The sequence below is a fragment of the Apodemus sylvaticus genome, chromosome 3, assembly GCF_947179515.1.
Source record: "Apodemus sylvaticus chromosome 3, mApoSyl1.1, whole genome shotgun sequence".
Taxonomy (NCBI): domain Eukaryota; kingdom Metazoa; phylum Chordata; class Mammalia; order Rodentia; family Muridae; genus Apodemus; species Apodemus sylvaticus.
The window spans coordinates 85,254,641-85,277,587 of record NC_067474.1 but is presented as its reverse complement, the minus strand read 5'-3'; the positions used below and the strand labels follow the sequence as shown (position 1 = coordinate 85,277,587).

Genomic DNA, 22,947 nt, shown 5'->3' with positions numbered 1-22,947 from the left:
GGATGAATAAATTGTGTATCCACAGACTGAAATATTATTTAGCTATAAAAGAAGGGAATACTGATAGGATCCATGGTATACCTGGAGTTCAAGAACATTTTGCTAAGAGAAAGAAGCCAGAGAAAATATAAATCGTGATTTTGTTAGTACAAAAAAGCCATGTAAGGAATGAGATAAAGCAGGCTGGTGGTAACCAGGGGATGTGAGCAGTTCTAGAAGTACTAATGATCATGTGGAATTTCTCCTTTAGGTAATGAGGATGTTTGAGATCTAGATGGAGTTTGTGGCTGCATCTGTTATCAATGTGATAAATGCTATAAATTAACTGAACAAGTTAGTGTTATGCAAGTTTTGGGTCACATATAAGGAAATTAAAAACAAAAAGAAAATTAGTCATTTGAAGTAATCTAAAAAGTGTATTCACTCCTAGTTATTTATTTAAAACAACTGAAATAAAACCAAATTATACAGTCACAAATACATATGCATGATTGTTCATTACAATAAAACACTTGATTCAACACTTCTGGTCTACAATGACCCAAGCACTATCATACACAAAATTAAAATTAAAAGTAAATCTTTAAAAAAAAAAAAACCAAGTTCCTGCAGTGATATCCTTTAAGATTTAGGCTAAGTGCAAGATACAATAGAAAATAAACATTTCCCTTCCACACCTTCAAAAAAGTAAGGTGATCAAAGGATAATATTAGGTAGTAAGGAAGAACACTGGGAAGAATGGCAAAGGACTCATGGGTTATGAGAAAAATATAAAACAAATTGTTTTTCTAGGCTAAACTCTATCATAGTTTGTTTTCTATTTATGGTATATAAGGATATAAAAGCATAATTGGCAGTGGGAATGGAAAGCCCTAAGCACAGTTTCAACTTGGCCAAAGTATTTCAGTGGCTACTTTAATTTCACAGTGTGATGTTTTTATTTGTGAGTTTAGTGCAATAAAGAAATATTGATTTTCTTTTTAAAAAAAGAGAAAATCTAATAAAATTCCATATATGTAAAGTTTCAGAAAACATAAAATGTAGCAACAAAAAGGTCTGGTATTCAGTCTAAGTTGAAACCTGTGAAGGCCAAGAAAATAACACCTTGGCAGTAAAACAACATTCTTCCATTTTGACTTTCCTGATTGGAAGGGCTCTGACACTTTTATTAAAATTCTTTGAAACAAAGTTGCTTCAGTGAAAAAAGGCTTTCATCCCAATTGAGTTTTGAAATGGAAAAGGGAAACATCAGAGACTTGGAGTTCTAGTGAAGCTTCTTGTGTTTGTTTTCAGAGAAGTGTATGGTGCTCCACACTAATGACACTTGTTTTGTTTTCTATCATTAAGGTTTGCAGAACATGTGGAATAAGCTTCATAGCTGATAATTAAAAATATTTCTTTACTACACAGCCAGCACGAATCCAGCATAGGAACTTGTGCTTCTTTACAAAAGCCCACGTGATGCAAAAGCAGTTCAACATAACTGATCCACACAGCAGCCCCTTACACCCTCACTGCTCAGGGTAAGTGCTAATAATGTAGATACCCCGATAGCATCCTTTCATCCTCCATACACTACAGTTGTCACCACTTTTCCCAACTGTATTGGCTTTTTACCTACTTGTTAAAAAAATTACTGCTCCCTTAAAACATAAGCATCTCAAGCATTTTATTTTCATCTTTAACAATGCCTGCATTACAGAGAATTCTAGTGTTCTCTACTTGTTTGATATGTAATCATGCACGACATTTATTTTTCCTCTTCAAGACGGGAATTTTTTTTCTAAATACCACGCTATAAAGGTAAAATTCTAATGCATTAAAAAGAAATCACAGAAATAAAAATAACTAAACTTAGTGAATTTATTCTGGCTAAAAATCTCCCACTTGTTTGCATTTTGAAAACAAAATAGATGAAAAGTCTCAGTGATAGATTTTTGTTGTGATCTGCCTTTTTATTTTTAAAGATGCCCAACTTGAAGTTTATTTAAATGTAAGCGTGAAATTGTTTCAATAATGGACTTAGCTGTTTCTTAGGATTGATAGAAATCTCTTACCCTCTTTAACCAGGTGCTAAAGGGGGATATTAAGATGAATATGCCTTCTGTGCCAATGAAAGATTGAACCAAATGATATATCCAGCCATATGGTCTCATCTCAGCCTGACCATCTGCTGGCTGTTCACTTAAATATATTATCTAGTTCACTGATTCCCAGCTGAAGAAAAGCTACCGGGTAAAACAGACATATTCTATAACACAGTTAGCTAGCTAAGAGCTATAGTGGAATAGCTGAAGAGCACTATCTTCTAAGAATAAACTGTGTACCCTGGGGAAATAAATTCATTCAAGGTATCAGTGTCAACTTGAATTGGGAGAAATAATGTTTTTTATATGTACAAAAAAAGAAATATAAGGAGAGTTCTACTTCTAAAACTTGACCTGAGACAACTATGAGACCAATGCTATTTGTCTTTATCTGTGGTTTGCCCTTGAGGAGGTACTAAATACAAATTAGATACATTTGTTCTAATTGCCACCCAGATATGTACTTGTCCTTCGAGAACTTTTGTGGCTGAGATAGGCAGCCCATGTATAAATACATGTTCTGGAATTCTACTCAGTCCTCTCTTGACATAAGCCATGATTTTCCCCAAGTAGTTGGGGAAAATTCTTATCTTCATTCTTTCTAAGGCATAATTAGATAACTATTTCATTTTAATGGGTGGTAAATACTACCTGCCAAACATCTAAATGAGTGAATTTTAACCATTTGTCTTTTAGATCCCCCAAATCCATATCCTACATAGTGTTAATACTTCCCTAAAACTAGGTCTACTATGAGTCGTCTGAAACAATAACTTCACTCATGACAGAAACACTATTGTGTTTCAAAAGTTTTCAAATCTTGGTAAAAAGCTGCTTATTGAGAGGTTTTACCCATTTCAGTCTCATTCAAGCATCTTATAAGGACACCAATATCCCCACTATCTACAGAGGCATTTCACATATACTGTTCTTGTCTTATTTATCACTAAGCACAGACACTGTCAGCAAGGCACACACTCAAATATTAACAATGAAAGGAGAGTGAATTACCTGGGGTGGCTGTAAGACACTGCCTTTACCTGTCCTTTCTAATTTGTCTACAGTATCTACTTGGAGGATATTTCACATCACCATTTAATTACTTCTCTTTCCATATGCCTATGTACATATGTATGTATGTATGTATGTATGTATGTACATATGTATATATGTGTGTGTATTTATCTATCTTACATATGTATACATATGTATGTATGTATGTACATATGTATATATGTGTGTGTATTTATCTATCTTAATGGCACATCCTACAGAAAATTAATTCAGAACACTATTCCAAAAGGCACAGCTAGCAAATGAATAATTCTCTCTAAGAGCCCTGCTTTCAAGCAGACTGGAAGCAGAGCAGTTTATAAAAACAAACTGGTATTATAGCAAAGCAATCACTGCTAAATCCCAGTGTTCAAGCTCAGAGGTAAAATTCTAGTAGGGATGGCTTCATATTGAGCTAGCTCCAGGTACATGAAAGGCCTAAGAAAGAGACCATTTAAGCAACCACACCATTCTTTTTCAGCTTCTTTATTCATTATTATTCATGAAACCTCAGATCTGAGGTGTTATGTAGGCATAAGGCTTAAGAATATAAATTAATTTGATAATATACATTCAAATTATTTTCCCAAATTTGTCTACTGCAACAGAACATAATTCTTTAAAGTCACAATTTGCTAACTTGCTAAATACTCACTCTAGCTATTACAGCTTCTTCCAGATAAGGAAAGCACTTTTGTCATGCAAATTGTATGATTACAACAGGCATTTATAGAACAATACTCTAGTTCTGTGATAGATGAAAGCACTGGAGATGTAAGGTCAGTTTCCTTCTATCATATATCATGTATTATATTATTATCATGCATGATATACCATATATCAAAATATATATGCACATATACACACATACATACACACACACACACACACACACACACATATATATACTATTTTAGTAAAAAGGGTAATATCTCTATCTTTTGCTCACATTTTAAAAAAGAAGAGATGTGAAAACTAAAAGGAAAGAACAAGAAGAAAGATAAAGAAAAGGAGAAGAAAGAGAAGAAAAATGCATGGGACAAGGAACAGGAATTATTGCTAATGTGGGAGATATTTCAAATCCTGGCTGGAATTCAATGCTTTGATTTTGTTTTAATGTAGGAGTACTAGACACACAAAAAGTTGCAGCAAGCTCCCCATGTTCTCCACCTCTAATCCATGTCTACCTTTTCTTATTCCATCATATGATAACCAGCATCCAGTCCCACCCTCTCCTACACACTCTGTGCTCTGGCATAGCCTGGTGAGTTCTTCCACCTGACTTCACCATGCCTGTACCATTCTCAATCCTGAGACCTTCCCTGGTTCTCACATCTGGGAGCCCTCTTTAAGCTGGCACCAGTGCCCTCTCTGAGCTGGCAATAATCCCCATGTTTAGTCAAGGATATAAATCTTCCACACCAGTCCAAGGCTCTGTGTACTCCTGACTTTCTCATGACCAATCTATATCTGACCTTCAAGCATACCAGAAAGCCACAACCAGTAAATATATTGCACCTTGCTACATCCAGAATAAAAATCAGTGCAGAGAATTTTCAACAAGTTAAAAAAAAAATCTACCATATGACCCAGCTTTGGTCCATTCCTTGGCCCAAAGGATTCACCTTGCTACTCTACAGGTATTTGTTCCGCTTGCTCACTGTTGAACGGAGTGATGATAATGACCTCAACTTTCTTCAACCAATAAAGAGGTAATGAAAATGTAGTCCATATGCATTTTTGAATATTATTCAGCAAGAGTGATTTAAGGCAAAATCCTGAAATTCACAGATAAACTCATGGAATCAGGAAATATATTGAGTGAGATAACCCACACACAAAGACATATGCTATATGTTTTCCCCTGTTTCATGTTTCTAGCTCCAAATACTTAGATATGAATATATTGCCTGAAATAAACACAGAAACCAGGAGTGTAAAATCGGGCCGTGGAGAGAGAAGTCTAAAGTGGAAAACTGAAGATATCAAGGGGAAAAGGAAAATGGTTTTGAATGCATCATTAACTGTAGTGGGAGGTAGGGGGCAATTAAAGGAGGGTGATAGAAAGTTAAATAATAGTAACGTTCTTTGAAAGGGAATCACATCATTTCATATTAATCTAAGATTAATATGATATATAAGTACATTTATAAATACACATTGCACAGATATACATATAAAAATAACCACTTAGGATGATGACTTGCTCAAGAGACTCTCTACCAAAGCCTCCAGTAGCAGACATGAGAAACATCCTTTCAGGTTGTTCAGGGGAATTCAAGAAACTTCTTAAACATTATAGACTATTGCTTCCCTGCCCTTGGTTGCTTCCAAGAAGTTGAAAGTAAGTTCTTCTGGTTGAAGACAAGATGCTCATCAAACACAGGACTTGGAGGACTATAGCTTAATCTGTTCTAAAAAGCCTTCTCCCTGAGGACCACCTTTTATAATACCAGAAGGCCCCATGGAAACTTCCAAGGGAAAAAAACAATTAATAATCATAACAATTGTGATTCATATGACCCAAAGCAATTACAAGCATGGCAAGAGATAGTAGTTGAAGTAATTGCACTTATCACCATCTCACTCTATTAGACTTAAATCCTGCTTAACATGAAATAAATTATCTGATTTAAACTTAGCCAGCTACCTGTGGCTAGTGATGTTGTGGATTTTTGAGGAGAATCTCCGTCTTCTACTTTCATAAGCATATATAATTATGAGGTGCATTTCAAATACTTATTTGTATGTTTACGGATAAGTTTATCTCTCACCCCACATCAAAGAAGCATCTCTATGCTGTAGACAGACACCATTACAGAAAGCCACAACCAGTAAAAATATTGAAAAAAAAAAACGATCATGTGGGCGGGTCCCACATCTGTTGATAAATACAAAACAAAATGCTTACATTTAGCCTTCAGGAATATTACAAAATAGAAAATATAAATTTTATAGAAGACAGAAGACATGGATTTCTGCTGTGAGAGTTTATCTTCTAAATGCGAGAGGCAGACAACACCTAAAAATCTGAACAGAATAGCTGCTTGACAAGACCTAAACCATGACATTAGTTGATATGCCAATATGGATGGTGACTCTCATAGGAATCCATCCCTTGATGAATACACACAGAAAATTAATAAGTTCTGAGAGAAGAAGAATTGGTCTCCTCTAAGGATGGGCCCTCTAATTGGTTATTTAGTACCAAGGAGTAAGCACTGAAAAAATAAAAAGCAAGTGATTTTTTTATATATCATTTTTTCTGTCCATTGGCTTGTTTAAACATTAATTTTTCTTCTATAGAATTAAAGAAAGAACAGCAAAAGGTAGTTATTTATTAATTTTTTTCTTCATAAACAAAAACATTTATTCCTGCCCCTGGATATAATGCAGATATGGCTGCTGTGTCACATATGCAACAGTGGGTGGCAGAGCAGAGAGAGGCTATGTTTATGCTAAATTTCCTGACCTATAAACATCAGAATATCCTAATATTCTCTGAAAAAAAAACAAAAACAGAAAAACAAACAAACAAACTACAACAACAACTCTATGTGGGAAGCCATTAGAGACCCTCACTAACAGCCCAGAGGGCTGACGGGGTAAAGGTCCTGAGTAAAACAAGGAAGAGCCTCTCCCTATGATCTGCCAGTGGAAGGGAAGTCCTGAGATAACTGCAGGATGCTGCAGGCTAAGCAAACATCAGATGTCTCCATCTAAGGACCCTTATCTCTTCCTGCTGAAACTGCCAAAAATGCCCCTCCCTCCTTTGTTCTTGCATTGAGAAGAACTCTTCCTCTGAGAGCTTAAAAGATGTGTACCCCAGAATATTAAACGAGGCCTTGACAATTGAACCCCGCTTGCCTGGCCTTCTTTCTCCCCCCCCCCTTGACCCTCAGGTAGCACCCCTTCGGAACCCTGAATAACTGGACCTGCGGGACAGGTCAACCCTAGCCTAAGGTTACCACTACCATGATGACAGGGCACTGGAACAGGGAGCTAGACTGAGAAGACCACCAGTCATGTGCTAGGCAGGCCAAGATGGGCTCTCAGAATGGAAAGCAGCCAAGACCCAGGCTGGAGTGAGCCCAAGAGACAGACAGACAGACACTCAGGCAGACTGGATGAGGAGCAAGCCTGTCAGAACAACTAGACTGGTGCCATTGGACCCAGACAAAAAGCTAGGCTGAGATGAACACCAGTCTCACTGTGCAGGTATTGGGGGACAGGAATGTAGACATGCTTTAAATGATACCCTGATGAGTGTCATAGTGCACAAGCAGGTCACAGCACTCTGGAGACCACCCCTGCGACAACACCAGACACTCCAAGATCCCAGGTACCTCTCAGAGGAGCAAGTAAGTGGCAGAGTAATGGAAGAGAAGGAGAAATAGAGGGGTGTGGACACAGTGAAAAGAGACAGAACTTGAGATTTATAGATCGTGAGTAACAGCCTTATGTGAGTAGCTGGTGATGTCACCTGGGATCCAGCTGGGGTCCTAGCCTATGCTACCATTGGAGGTTAGGTCTGGGTCCATGGCCCTGCAATACCAGGAATCTGTTATCACAAAAAATAACAGGCAGATCTGGGCTTCTACCTGTAGTTAGGTTGATATCTGAGGGCTGTGCAGAGTTGCCCCACCTCACCTGTGCATCTTGAGAAAGTGGGCCCTACAGGCAAAAGAGCAGGAGAGCAGAGGCTGCCTCTAGCCCGCTGCAGTAAGGAGAGCAGGCCTACACATTGTGCAAACTGTAGGTGAGCCACAGCTAGAGAAAAGAACTTGGAGAGCTTGGAGAGCGGGATTGGACAAAGGAGAAATACCCTCCTCCCTCCTTGCCTGTCACCACCCCTGCAACAGGCAGAAGACCTGGCCCTGGGAGCAGGAGAGCCAGTCCTTTGCTTTATCAGCTGCCACACTCAGGAGAGCAAGCCCTGTACTAAGCCCTGGGCCGCATAGTGGAACTGACCTTGGTTAGTAGGGGTTTGCAGGAGAGCCATCCCCAAGGGCCTGAGAGTATAAAAGCTGGCTGCTGACCAAGTTTTGATAGCTCTAAGATCCAGGATTTTGAATTGGCCCACACCAACATCTACCCCATCAATGAACTGCTGTAATGCATGAAGGTGCTAGGACAAATCTACAGAATCTCCATGTCTCAGTGCAACAACAGGAGACCAGAGAGGAGTCCCAATAAGGTTTCTGTATTGATAGAGTAGCAGAAGCCAGAGGACTGTACCAGACCAATGCGTCATTTAAATGAATATTTGCCAGTTAAGAAATGTGGGGAAAAGGGAATGGGATACTGTGGGATACACTGTGACATACTACAGCTCCAAAGCAAGATTTCTTTTCTTTTTTAGAGGGTGGGAGGTTGCCAGGGTAGATGGTGGGTTCTAGGAAAGGGGAAGATGAATGAGATTGGGATAGTGAAATTCACAAAGAACCAATGCAAAGTTTTTAAAAATCACACTTAGGAAGTATGTAGCTATGGGTCTATCTATTTGTGTGTGTGCGTGTGTGTGTACCATGTTTTTATATCTATATATGCCTTTCTAGTGTGTTATTTTGAATGCATTTCATCACACAAAGAGCTCCTTAGCTCTTTATGTTTGATCCCCACTTATTCTAGCTCACTGTAAAAACCATAAAAACAGCAGAAGAAAGTGACTAATTTTCATCTATGATAAAACAAATCTATTTAAACTTTAATGCAATATGTTTTAATTTTTAAAATCAAATAAAATTAAATTGAGTGAGCCTACTCTCTGATGGGGCTGGAGAGATGGCTCAGAGGTTAAGAGCACTGACCGCTTTTCCAGAGGTCCTGAGTCCAATGCCCAGCAACCACATGGTGACTCATACCAATCCGTAATGAGATATGACACCTTCTTCTGGTGTGTCTGAAGACAGCTACAGTGTACTCACATATCTTTTTTTTGTAAAAAAAAAAAAAAAAAAAAGAATATTGGTTTCATAAACCAAACATACAATGAAAACTTAAGATGCAATATTCACCAACTATAAAATGTAAGAGGACATTTAAATAATTATATTATATGCAAATAGTGTATGAACTCTATTTACTCTGTTTGCAAGGCACAAGATCAGGAGTATTTCCATGATTAAAAGTCAATAGATTTTTACCCACCAATTCCTTGACCTATTTTAATTGATCCACCACCTGCAAAATGGCTTCTAGGGGACTCCAAGTATAAAAACTTATATTAAAAAAAAGACAGAAAGTTTGCCATATGTTAGCACACATAACAGAAAAGCTGTCAATGTTGAGATTCTTCTGTATAAGCATGTCATTTCTTACTTGCTTTAAGCCCATATCAAAGCTTTTTGCTTTTGTTTCATATTAGCAGATCTTCAAATACACATATTTTCTTCAAGTTACATACCAAGGTGCTTATGATTCACTACAGTTGAGGTTCAGTGCATTTCAATGATGCCCAAGATCATTTGCCACATGTACAAATTTTATTTTTCATGAATTTGCATGTACACATAACTTACAAAATTAATACTACTAGCTACTTTCTTTGTTTTCTACATTATTTGTTTACATTCCAAATGATTTCCCTTTTCCTGGTTCCTCCCTCCCCAAAAGACCCATAAGCCCTCTTCCCTCTGCCCATTCCCCAATCAACCCCCTCCCACTTCTCTGTTCTGGTAATCCCGTACAATGCTGCATCAAGCCTTTACAGGACCAGGGCCCTCTCCTTCCTTCTTCTTGAGAATCATTTGATATATTAATTGTGTCTTGAGTATTCAGAGCTTCTATGCTAATATCCACTTATCAGTGACTGCATTCTATGTGTGTTCTTTTGTGATTGGGTTACCTCACTAGGATGAAATTTTCCAGTTACAATCATTTACCTAGGAATTTCATGAATTCATTGCTTTTAATTGCTGAGTAGTATTCCATTATGTAAACATACCACATTTTCTGTATCCATTCCTCCATTGAGGGACAACTGGGTTCTTTCCAGCTTCTGGCTACTATAAATAAGGCTGCTATGAACATAGTGGAAAATGTGTCTACTAGCTATTTTCTAGCTGTAGTTTATTCAAGTATATCAATCTCATTCTTGACTTGGGTCTTTTTAACTGAGAATTTTATAGAATTAGGTTTGTCTAAAACTGTATGACCAGCTGTTGACTTTGAATTCCTGCCTCCTTCACTGTACTGTTGAGATTACAGGCAGGTGTTACAATGTCTTATTTTCTAATCCTTGTCTTCTAAATGAAAATATCTTCATTATTTGTTTCTGAAATACATTTCCATGTCTTAATACCCAATCATTATTTTTGCTTTTTTTTCACTAAAGACATTATTTTTCACTTTTCTATCATGAAAAATAAGGACTTCAACCAACTTCCTGTCTCTGTTTGACAAGGAACTCCCACAAAACTTCCTTTTATTATAGACATTTTTATAATTAAACTCACACCATCCTTAATATTGTTCTTCTACAACTTTATGTTTTCTCTAGAGTCAAACACATCCTGATTTCTCTTCTTTTGTTGTCTTCTCTTGTTGTTCAATAAATAAATCATCACTCCTTCCTCAAGAGAATAACTTTTCTTTTATGAGCAAAAGTTATCTAGAATTTTAGTAGCATTTAGTGTATGTGATCTTATTGATACTCAGAAATATTAAACAACAGAGACTTAGCATCCCTAATGTAAGAATAAGAAATGGATATGTCACTGAATTTAACATTTATAGATGTGTAATGTTCACTAAATTGATTGGTGACAATTCATTTTTTAGCATGGATATCAAGACAAAAAAATATCTATTTCATTGAACTAGATATTTCTTGTTCCTATATTGCTAATATTGTTCCTACTTTTAATTTTATGAAAGGAAAATTGATAATTGAGAATTAGCAGACTGTATGACACTGATTTTTACTTCAAAAATCAGATAAACAGAAGCTAGTCTCAAGTAATTTTATTATTTGATACATTTATTTATTAATGGTTATTACCAAGTATGCTTGTTTATCCAACTGTGTATGCTTAGGAAACCAACCAATGCTCCTTACCTTTAGTTTAGTTACAAAAAAATTGAAAGGTTATATCTGTGTGGGAAAGTAGTAAGCAAAATGGCACAACACAAAAGACTTAGAGCACATTAGAAATGTTCGCACGCCCGAGGAATAATTTAAGGACTGAATTTGTGAGAACATGCTCCGTTTGGGGAGTAACAATTTGAGCTTCCTGGAGTTTAAACTATTATGATGATATTGAGATATTCATGTGCGTACTTTGCTGTAAACTTATTTTTGTTGAAAATATGCTGTCTTTTTAGTCTATTTGATCAACTGAAACAGTGTCCTCTTGTGGAACAGAATTAAAAGAATCATCATATGCTTGTGTAGGTATATGCTTATATGTAATACAAACATACACAGTGTATAAAATTTCATCAAATAGACTTTTCTAATGTACTAGGATGCTTTGAATAGATTGATAGCAGCTATCTCACAGCAGAGAGTCACAAAATCTATCAGTGGTTCAAGACATAAGGCTGAGAACCTCACCTGTACCAGCTTGGAGGTTCCTGGGAGAATCATGGTTCTAATATCAGCACAGAAAACAACAGCAATAGGGTAATTAACTTAACTAAAGCCAAGTAAGACTAGCTCAATATTCATTCTTTCTAGTCATTTAATATTTAGTCTGCTACAAGAAAGTGCTGTCCATATTTGGAGTAGTTCTTCCTACTTAATAAAGCAACCAAATTCATTTCTCAACTGAGGCACTTCCTCCAATTCTTCTAATCAAAGAAAGTTGGTATTTAAATCAAATTATCATGAGCTATACTGTGTCAACTTTACATACAAGCAGGACACTTTAAAACTTTAACCTTCCACTCACTCTCCAAAATCTTGTACTTATCTCATGATGCAAAATATGAATGTCCAACGTTAGAAGTTCTCCTAAATTCTTAAAATTTCCACAGCTTTAAATCCATCCAGATCAATTTGTGAAACTCAAGTATTCTCAAATGTGTAGCCTTCCAATGGAACATAGTCAAATTACCAGAAGCAACACTCTTAAATAAAACTGACATATGAACTCACAGCTGTTGTGACAGCATGCACAAGACCTGTACAATCCCAAGCCAGGCCAAATCCCAGCATGCAGAGGAGAGTTGAACACGAAGTCTTACCACTAGCCAAGGAGCTCTTGGCAACTGACAGCTGCTGAGAGAAGGGAAGACAGTTTTATCTAGAAGTATAGACCTTCATGTGTGTATAAGCATATTCTTACCAAAGGACAAAAACCTTCACGGAAACTATAATTCTTACTTTTATAACTGGTCATGTGACCTTAGCAGTTATTTATAACTACTTTCCTCTGCTACTCATTCTGTATTTCCTCCATCCTGAGCAAGGGCATGAGTGTGTGATGGTAAGCTTTAGTATGTACATTCCTTAAGGGTATTTGTCATTATAACAATCCCAGAATTAGTTATAGTTTCCCAAATATCATTATCACAAACTTTGGTAACACAAGAGATACATAAAGGATTGCCTATATGCCTGGCATAATCTTTCTTAAGGCCCTTGTGTAAAGGCAGTACAATTTCCTCACAGAAGGCTAAATAAACCACAACTTCTGACATTGTTACCCCTTTTGTACTCTGTTGACTCAAGGGTATATTAATAGCTCAATGTAGTCAAAGTAAGTCTTCACTTACAGCTCATTGCAATATTTTTGTGTGTTGGCAGAAAGATTCTTCCCTGAAATCAAAATATCCAGCCAAGAAGAGCATACGGAGAACGAAACAAAATTTTCTTAGTCACTAGAGAACAGCAAATGGAAACACTTCCATTTCTAGATTCTTGTTCCTTAATCTATGAATCCTACCTAGAAGAAAGAAGATGTTTTAGAGAACTATACTGCAATATACATGTATGGATAGATAGATAAGATAGATAAGATAGATAAATAGATGATTAGAGAGATATACATATATATATAGATTATATAGATATATAGATGTTATAGATTATATAGATAATCAACTAAAAGATGTGTTTAGTTTCTTCTAAGGCCCAATTGCAGGATAAGAGTTGCCTCTCAAAGGCAGAATTTCTGAAGATGACAGTAAAGCCTTTTTCTGAAATCCCAAGGGCTTCCATGGTGATTCACATATGAAACCTGCCAGAGATTCTAGCATCTGACTCTGCCACAGATATCTCAAATTCACTTGACATGCTAGCTCAATTGGCAGAGCAGACTTCAAAGCAGCAAGAACATGTTGAATAACTAAATTCTGTTATAGGATTGTTACAAAACCTCTCAGCTTTGTGAATCACTGGATGGATATGTGGGCCAGAGTAACAAATCCAGGTGAATATTATGCTTCTGCCAAAATCCTAACAGGTCCATTAAATATTTTGTTGTTTTTCTAGTGTTTGAAAGGACCTGATGATTGCAATAGCTTATCGTTTACCTTAAAAAGAATATCTTCCCATATCCCACAGGACTGGTTCTTTTACATTTCACTGCAAGAAAGCTACTGAATTTGTTTGGATTAATATTTGTATTCCCTAATGTGCATGTGCTGTATCAACAAGTCCAGAACTAACACAACTTTCTACTCTCTTTATCCAATCAGTTTAATATCATCAATATAATGAGATAGTGTGATACCTGTGGGTAAAGGAGGGAACCAAGATTCCTATGAATTTCAAATATGGCACAATGCTGGAGAATTAAAAGATCCCTAATATAGAAGTGCAAAACTGTATTACTGGCCTTACCAGCTAAACTCATACTTCTTACTTATAAGCAAGTCCTTATAAGCAGGTGCTTTTAAAAAATTGCATTTTCATGGTCAATAGCTGTATAATAAGTACCAAGATATGTATTAATCTACTTGGGTAAGCATTGCACATCTGTGTCATAAGTTGCAATTGTATTCACTACTTGATTGACTATTATTCGCCATGACCCATTTGTCTTCTACATTGACCATATAGGAAGAATAAAAAGAAATGTGGTAGGATCCACTATCCCTGAACCTTTTATATTATTGATGGTACTACTAATTTCTATAATCCACAATGAGGATTTGATAGCCCTCACTCAATGGTAGTATGGACAGGCAACTTCTTGGCAATTACACAATCACTATAGAACCTTCCAACTTATATATATTCCAATTATAGATGCTGGTACAGGGAAAATAATCACACAATGAATTCAGCAATACATTGGACCCAATGGAGTCAGCCCTTAGCCAAAATTTTATTGATTATCCATATTCCATAAACAATCACTTTATTTTAAAGGCTACAGTTCTTTTCAGTCCCTGAAAATGAGGATCAATACATATCCATATGGTCATCAAAAGTCTGGTTATTTCATTTTCCCAATGTATAATTTCTATACTGAAAGACAGTATGTCCTGCTAGAGAAGGATGGAAGAAAGGTTTATAATAGTAAAACATTTTTGTAAGGAGATATTCTTTATCTGAGCCTTGATATCCCTTCAGTTTTGAAATTATAAACTGGCTCAAGTCTGGAATTGGGAAATTTTGTATGTCCAGTGTAGCCCTTCTTTTATTTGTTCTAGGATTGTTTCTTCTCCTCCTCTTCTATCCTCCTCCTCTTCTGCTGCTGCTTCATCTCTCCACCCCTAACCCTATCCTTCCTCGCTTGCCTTTCTCTCCCTTTCCCTCCTCCTTTTTATTTTTAGAGAACAAACAAATTAAAAAGCTTTTAATCTATTTTGATCCAGGAAATAACATTAATAATTAGCAAGTATACAGTGTCAATAGGGTGCCAGGCAATTATAGATAAGTTCTTCCTGTGCTCTGCTGCCTATTATGTTAACTATATTCACCTTGGCTTTCGTGATTCAGTGCTTTCAAGTAGTCCCTGGAGTCCAATTAATCACATTAAAGTTAAGTTATGTAATAGAGGAGCTGAATCTCCAATTCTAAGGTCTAGCACATGGAGAGGAGCACTGACAAAATTCCTCAAAATTTTGGTGTCTTTATCACTATTTTTTTAGTAGTTTTAGGAGGAAGGTATATCTTCTTGGTCCCTCCATTATGGAAGATTAGGTTTTAAGATGTGAATTGCTCTAGCATTGTAATTTTCCTGATCTTTAAAATCCTTTCATCAGCATTAAATCAAGGAGTATCATGCAAGTCTATGCCTTCCTCAGCAAGCCATGTTTTCAAAAAAATTCAACCAACAAATCAAATGAATTCTTGGCAAGTTTACAAATGGTATAAGGTTTAACATAAAGCTAAGACTACTCAGTAGACACATGTGGATAAAAACTACAAATCTAGTTTCAATGTCCCTGAAATCATTGTCATATATTCTTAACAATCTATTTCCATTCATATTCCCAGAGTTTTGCTTTGAAAGGTTTGTTGTCATTTAGTGATGTGGCCTTTTCATTGGCAGACAACATTTTCTACCTCATTTCTAGTAGCCTCCTTTAATCTTGAGTCTATTTATAGGTGTAAAGGAAAAGATAGTTGGTCCCTTAGGGACATCATCATTATATGATGATTATATGTAGGACATATCCTTTAGCCAAAGTCATTCATTCCTCTCCTGACAAGGCGAGATTATTTCCCTAAGGCAAGTATAGAGGACAATAATGCATGGGTGGATGGTGGGATGGAGATGCATCATCTTTTAAGGGTAGGAAAACTCTTCTGGTGGAATAGACCCACCAGAATCTGAATGGCCAGTTCCCTCAACCTCCTTAGGGTCTTCATATCTCCATCCCATATTGTAATAGCCAATTCTTCTCCAATCAATGCCCTCATGTTAAAGGCCCACACTCCTCAAGAATAAAAATTAAATTTGAACTGTAATTCAGCCAATCATGGATTGAAAACTTGACTTTAATATTCTGTTACTTAGGTTATAAATTTTCTAGAGATAAACATTCTCTTCTCAAGTCCACCAAGAACACTATACTATTTATATATATCTGGACCTACATAATTCTTTCTGAGCTCATTTTCCCCTTTGTCCTTTTATCTATATATGCTAAAAGGAAGCATCTGGCTTTCTTATTTTTTTACTTTTTCTATATTATCTTCAAAAGTTTTATATAGAGTCATTAAATTCCACATGCCTCATAAAAATTGAATAAAGAGTAACAAATGCATTTATTTTGTATAGTTTTTTAATAGTTTACTCCCTGGATTTTGAGTGTTCTCCATTCTATGAAGGGAGTCAAGGTATAGTCTCGGGTCTTTGAAAGAATAGACTTGATAGACATAGAAACATAAATATAAATATCAGTTTATAAAAATATTTCCAAACATAAAATAACTAGCTCTCTCATACCTGAAATGCCTGGAAACCACTAGTTGTTCAGTCCTTGAGTCTGGATGGAACAGAATTTGGAGTAGTTCAACAATAACTGTCTCACACTGGAGAGATCAGGAACCTGCTTATTGCTTAGTCCAAGAGCTTGAGTGCTTCAGAAGCCCCAATCTGCCTTCCCAACAAAGACCAGGAAATTGTATAGAATAACTTCTTTTTCCATTCACGTTGGAAGCCCAGAAAAGCTTGGCTTAATATCAACAAAGGACTGCAACATAGTATATTAACTGAACAGCAACAGGTAAGGCCAAATAAGCCTTAAGGAATAATCTTTGTTCATCTTTGTCCTTTTTGAAAAGACAACAAGAGATACTGATCATTTTGGAGTAATTTTTCCACATTTACTGAAGACAATTCCTCAACTGAGGCTTCCTTCTCAGGTCATCCAAAGTCAGTCATGTGAAGTTGACAGTAAAAGGAAGCATCACAGTTACTAAAAACAAATTTATAGAGTCTTTCTAGGTTTACTTTTCTATGTGTATAGGATATTTAAATTGACTGTTCCTTTTGTTGTAGGAAAAAACCATATAGATATTTACAAAAAATTAAGCTAAAAATCAGGAGCATTGCCTATTTTTGCTGCTAATTTAGCAAGTTTTTGTCTAATTTCAGCTTTCTTATGTTATAAAGAAAGTTGACCTATGTTCAAATGGTCTTATCCTGGGATGCAGCTCTTCAGTGGTTCTGAGAATGAGGAGGGAAGATGGGCCCTGACATTTTGCCATATGCAACAGCATATGTACACAGTTGACACATATAGTTTAAATGAACAGTAACAGAACATATCTGTATATAATGCATAATCATACTTTAAACTCGAATATGTGTTCATTATAATAGGAAGAGATGTGGACAAATATGCATATTTGTACAATAATAGTTACTTGCCTATAAATATATAACCAAGAATTAGTTTCATGTGAGCTTAAAACATTTGGAAATGTCTACCTTGCCAATCCAGCACTGTAGCCGCCAGCAGCTACATGTAAACCGGGTTACCTGTTGAGAGAATTTTGGGGTCATAGGGAAGAGCAGCGAAAAGAAAGTACGGCCAAGTCAATGTTCACTGATCAAAGCCGTAAACTTTAATGGCGCCGGACCTTTTAACAGTTTGGGCAAACCCTTCCCCCCAGACTCCAGGCTGAGTTCCGGTGGAAGTTGTCTAGCTTCTCTTGGAGGTCTTCGTCTTGACTGCTCCGGCAGCTGGGTGGGTCACCTGTTTAATTCAGGAATCCCTATACCAGGAAGAACAATGAACTTAACCTTTACTACGTGCACTCCACCCTAGGTGGAGCAGGATCCTGGCTAACTGGGAGAAGTTAACCTTGACCAAAGTCAAACTCTGACCAAGTGCAAGACTGCCCCAATATGGCTCTGTACATGTCCTCCCTTTTTTTATTAATTTGAACACGAGGAGGTAGAAAACAAGTGGATAAATATCCTTCATAAGAAGGCGGGCCTTAACCAGGAGGGGAAGCATTGACCGTAATTCCTCTTAAATATTGTATAACGTCTTTTTCAGAGGAGGGGTAATAGGCTCCCTTATTATTTTAAGGACAGCCTCTCGACGTTAACCCCTATGCAATTAGGTGTACTTCCTGGGGACTCAGAAGCAGAAATTCACCTCCCCATGCAGTGCTTTGCCTCGCACGTCTCGCTGGTACCCATGTTTGTTCAAAAACAAACACACATAGATCTGAGTTCTATGTGGCTCCCTCTTTGGAGATCCACTTGTGTAAGTTTTGAAGCCAGGGGGGTCTGCAAGTGTCTTTAACAGACATGTAATCTCTCCATCCAGGTGAGCCTGGGTGGAGACAGCCAGTCTGCTTAACAGACAAGGTCAAGAGTTAAAGGTGGAATAGGATTAACTTGTCCCAGAAGTATCCAATTCAGTTGTAAATTAACAACTTTAAGGACCCAAGGCTTGGCCTCTGAGGTGGGAGAGGTAGCCTTGTGAATCAAGAATTAAGCTGTTACTTCTCAGGAAAAGTGGAGACTATATGTTAAATTAACACAGCTGGCTGAAGATTGTTAGCCATCTTCAAAATTGGAATCTTCAATATTGGAATTATTTCTAGACCAGTCTATGGTTGAGTCAGCTGAGCACAATAAGGAGAAGAGTCATTTTAACTCTTCTAATTAATTTTTCCTAAGCTAGCATAACAGTCTCCATGTTCTGTCCCACAAAGTCTAAAAGCTTGAAGCTAGGCAATTTATCTAACCTGGGACATTTAACAATTGAGGTAAGTCAAGAACATATATCCAATATAGCTCTTATGTTACCATGGTCTGGGCATTCAGCAAGCACAGTCAGCATATCTTCTGCAGCATTCTGTGGAAAAAACAGAGGACATGCCTTCTCCCCCAATATTAAATCAGGATCATGGCATATGTTAGTAAGTGAATTCCTTCATTTCACCTAGACATCAATATGTCTAATTACAAGATGTCATATACATTTAGCAAGGAGTTTCTTGGCATCCAATTTTAAAATTTTAAAATTTTCTTAAAAACATGTAAGCATAATTTAAATTATATGTACAGGGACACAATTTCCCCTCTCTTCTTTCTTCCAAGAAGATATTGTTTTATTAATTTAAGTTGGAACACAAAGTATAAACCATAACATAGGCAATAACTATGTAATTATATAAAATATAGTTGCTTTTTCTGTTAGAGCAGTTGCAACTAGACAGCCTAAAAATGAATCATTAGTCACATGTACATATTTTTTTAATCTTTTAAATTAGAAATATGAATATCATTTATCTGTAATAACTAAGTCCTCTAGGATTAACACCATTACGTGGTAGAGGTAGAAATTGAGGACATCAAGAACAAATCTTTATAATTTGATGTGCACAAAATATAAAATTATTTCAAATACCTAAAGGACAGTCATTTAGAGAACATATCCTTTGTTCTTAGAAATTTGAATCACATTTGTATGAACTGTAGAAATTAAGAATTAGCAGTATTAAAAATGGACCAATTTTAAGCAATTATAAACCATGAGCTATGTATATCTACTATTATTAAAAGCTTGACCTTTAACATCTTAAAAATAGCTGCTATAGCACCCAATTCAGGTATCTGTGTTGAAGCAGGGAGAAACTTAAAGGAATAAACATGTGATCTGATAGTATAAATTATCTTTTGGATAACAATTATTAATTTTGCCTAAAAATGCTTGCCATGTAATAGATCAACCATTAATAATAAATTTGATTGTTGCTTAAAGCAAGGAACAAACGTTTCCTACCTTGAAAACAGAGGTTTAAGACCTTCTGTGGCAAGCTTAAAATGAGGTAAATATAAGATAAAGCCAATTAATATATCTTAATAACCTTTGAAAGCCATTTACCTAAAAATTCTAAAAGTCTATAGGAGCAAGGGCCTGTAACAAACATTCTATGAACATTATACACTGAAAATTTTAAGATCTTAACTTCTAGTATTGAAACAGAGACAAAACACATTTTTTTTTTCTGCCCTAGGATCCACCTTTAGTCCTTGGCAAGGACTAGACCTGAGCCTTTTAACTAAGACAGGATTAAACAAAAGAAACCTGTAATTTCATGGTCAAAGGAACCTACTTGATATCAAATACATTTCTACAGAGATATCCTTTTTAATCTTGGAGGGTTAAATTTTGCTCCTACCATTGTAGCCTATAAACTTGTGGAAAAGTGGCAATGGGCCTCTAAAACCCATAGCTGCATCACTCTCAAAATTATCTTAATTACAAAATGTTAACAATTACGAGCCTGCAAACTGAAAACTGTAGCCAATGACACACTGATTTTTATTGTAACTCAATGTTTTCTTGCAATATTAGAGCACAATTGTAATTTTGGAAGCAAATCTCAATTTTAAACAATCTATTTTCTTTAAAATTAATGGCAAACACATATTTACAGCACAAGGTTTGTATGCCAGTTCTTATGTTCAAGTGTATAACAGTGTAACTTATTAAAGAGACAATATTTTAGATCTTAATCTTCATTAAGTCTAATCTCCAGGCCAAGATTCACATGAAACACCATGCCAATTTAGGAGCGTCCCAAAGGCCTGTATTTCCTGGATTGCGTCATGCCACGTGGTGTTCAAAATGGCGACTACCCTAAACTACCAGCCTTAACCATCATGCCACGTGTTCAAAATGGCGACTACCCTAAACTACCAGCCTTAACCATCATGCCACGTGTTCAAAATGGCGACTACCCTAAACTACCAGCCTTAACCTAACTTTTGTTAATAACATTATACCTTTTAAATCATGTGCAGTGACTTAAGCCAATACTCTATAGTCAAGACATGCAAAATATACCTTTAAATCCAATTATAAACAAGAACAAAGCATGAGTGGCGTTAGGCCACGTGTAGTTAGTTAAGATAGCTCTAACACTGAATCACCAGTTTTAAACTAACCTTTTCTTAATAACACTATACCTTTTACATAATAACCAATTAATTTATAACTCTTTAGTCAAGAAATGTAAAGCCTTATATCATTAAAACCAATTAGAAACAAGTATAAAGCGACTACATGAATTTCACAAGCCAAACCAAAGTCTTCCCAAATCTCGAGGTTTCTGGGCTTTAAGAGCGGCTTTTTCCCCAGCCATGCTTGCCTCTTGGGTGAGTGAGCTACGCTGCTGCAGCGTGGCTTTGAATCAATCCCCACACAAACTGTGGCTAGCTCAAGAGGTTACCAGCAGATGTAATCTTTACCAATTTTTCTTTTTAACATGAAACAGTCATTCACACAAAGACACAGAGAGGACATAAACATACACATAGACAGTCGGTGCACCGGGACAAACACGGAAAGATACACAGAAAGTTAAGCGTGCTTGTTAAGCAATTGCATCCATTTTCCTCTTTAAACAGCTCTTAGAAGCTGTGGACATATGCCTATTTTTAAAAACCCCTTTCTTTTCGCCGAAATCAGCTCTTACGAGCTTTGGGCAAATGCCTACCAAATTCCTTCCCCATATTTCCCTATCTTATCAACCCAAGCAGTCCTGCGCTGGGTCCACGCAGTATGCTTGAAAAACTGTATCCATTCCTTGCACTCACAACCATAGACACGAATTCACTAGCGCTAGTTTTGCCCTCTATGTTGCTTACCGTGCGGACACCATTAATTTTCACCTTTTCCGCGAAGCTTCGCTGGATAGGGCTACCTCAGGAAATTCTCTCGTGCCAGGTCTTCCCACGTTCAGGCGCCACTATGTAGCCGCCAGCAGCTACATGTAAACCGGGTTACCTGTTGAGAGAATTTTGGGGTCATAGGGAAGAGCAGCGAAAAGAAAGTACGGCCAAGTCAATGTTCACTGATCAAAGCCGTAAACTTTAATGGCGCCGGACCTTTTAACAGTTTGGGCAAACCCTTCCCCCCAGACTCCAGGCTGAGTTCCGGTGGAAGTTGTCTAGCTTCTCTTGGAGGTCTTCGTCTTGACTGCTCCGGCAGCTGGGTGGGTCACCTGTTTAATTCAGGAATCCCTATACCAGGAAGAACAATGAACTTAACCTTTACTACGTGCACTCCACCCTAGGTGGAGCAGGATCCTGGCTAACTGGGAGAAGTTAACCTTGACCAAAGTCAAACTCTGACCAAGTGCAAGACTGCCCCAATATGGCTCTGTACACAGCACAGTTAATTTCGAATTTATTAGGTTATTATAAAATCATTGCTGGAAATATGTAGTCACAGTTACATTGTTGCATTAAGTTATATCACAGTATTGCAAAGAAGTAAAGATTTGTAATAAATAAAATCCACATTCTATAGGAGTTTAGGGAGAGATGACTGACAGTTTTCCAAGTTCTCTGTACAATAGGCTTTGGTAAATGTTAGTGGCAAGCTTAAGGACTGTTAATGGAAAAGAAGAATAAAATTTTTTATGTGGTTTCAAAATAGGATAAAGAAACTCTTCCTATGTTTTTAATAACTATAACCACACATCTGCAAATACTTCATGATCAAATAAACTTTAAAAAATAAATATTCTCTCTCCCTGTCATTGTCTCAGTATCTCTGCCTCTGTGTTTTATACCCAAGTGTGCAATATTGCTACTTGCTATTTTCTAGAACCTGGGTGTTCTTTGAAGTATATTCACATAACTTTTGACTTGCTGATACTTTTTAGGTTCTTGCCAAACCTATATTTAAATGTTCATTCACAAATATCTCCTCTTTGCTGTCTTTCCTACCAGTATGCTGCTGAGATCCTCTTTCTCTTCCCTGGGCCCTTCAAAACTATCTTAAACATTGCCTTGCTTTCAACAGTAACATCCTCCCTTATTTCATGTTAGGTTTTGATATTTTACTATTACCGAACCCATCCTAGAGCTCAACTTCTCTCTAGATTTTCCCCAAATCTCCAACAGGGAAAGATATCTCTGGGCAAGAG

At 36.7% G+C, this 22,947-nt stretch overlaps 1 non-coding gene across 1 annotated transcript; it reads left to right on the top strand.

Annotated features, from left to right (window-relative positions):
* Window positions 1–6,514: 6,514 nt before the first annotated feature.
* Window positions 6,515–6,647, top strand: LOC127681973 (small nucleolar RNA SNORA17). The gene has a single exon (XR_007977299.1). It is a non-coding gene; the product is annotated as a small nucleolar RNA SNORA17 (small nucleolar RNA).
* The last annotated feature ends 16,300 nt before the right edge of the window (window positions 6,648–22,947 follow it).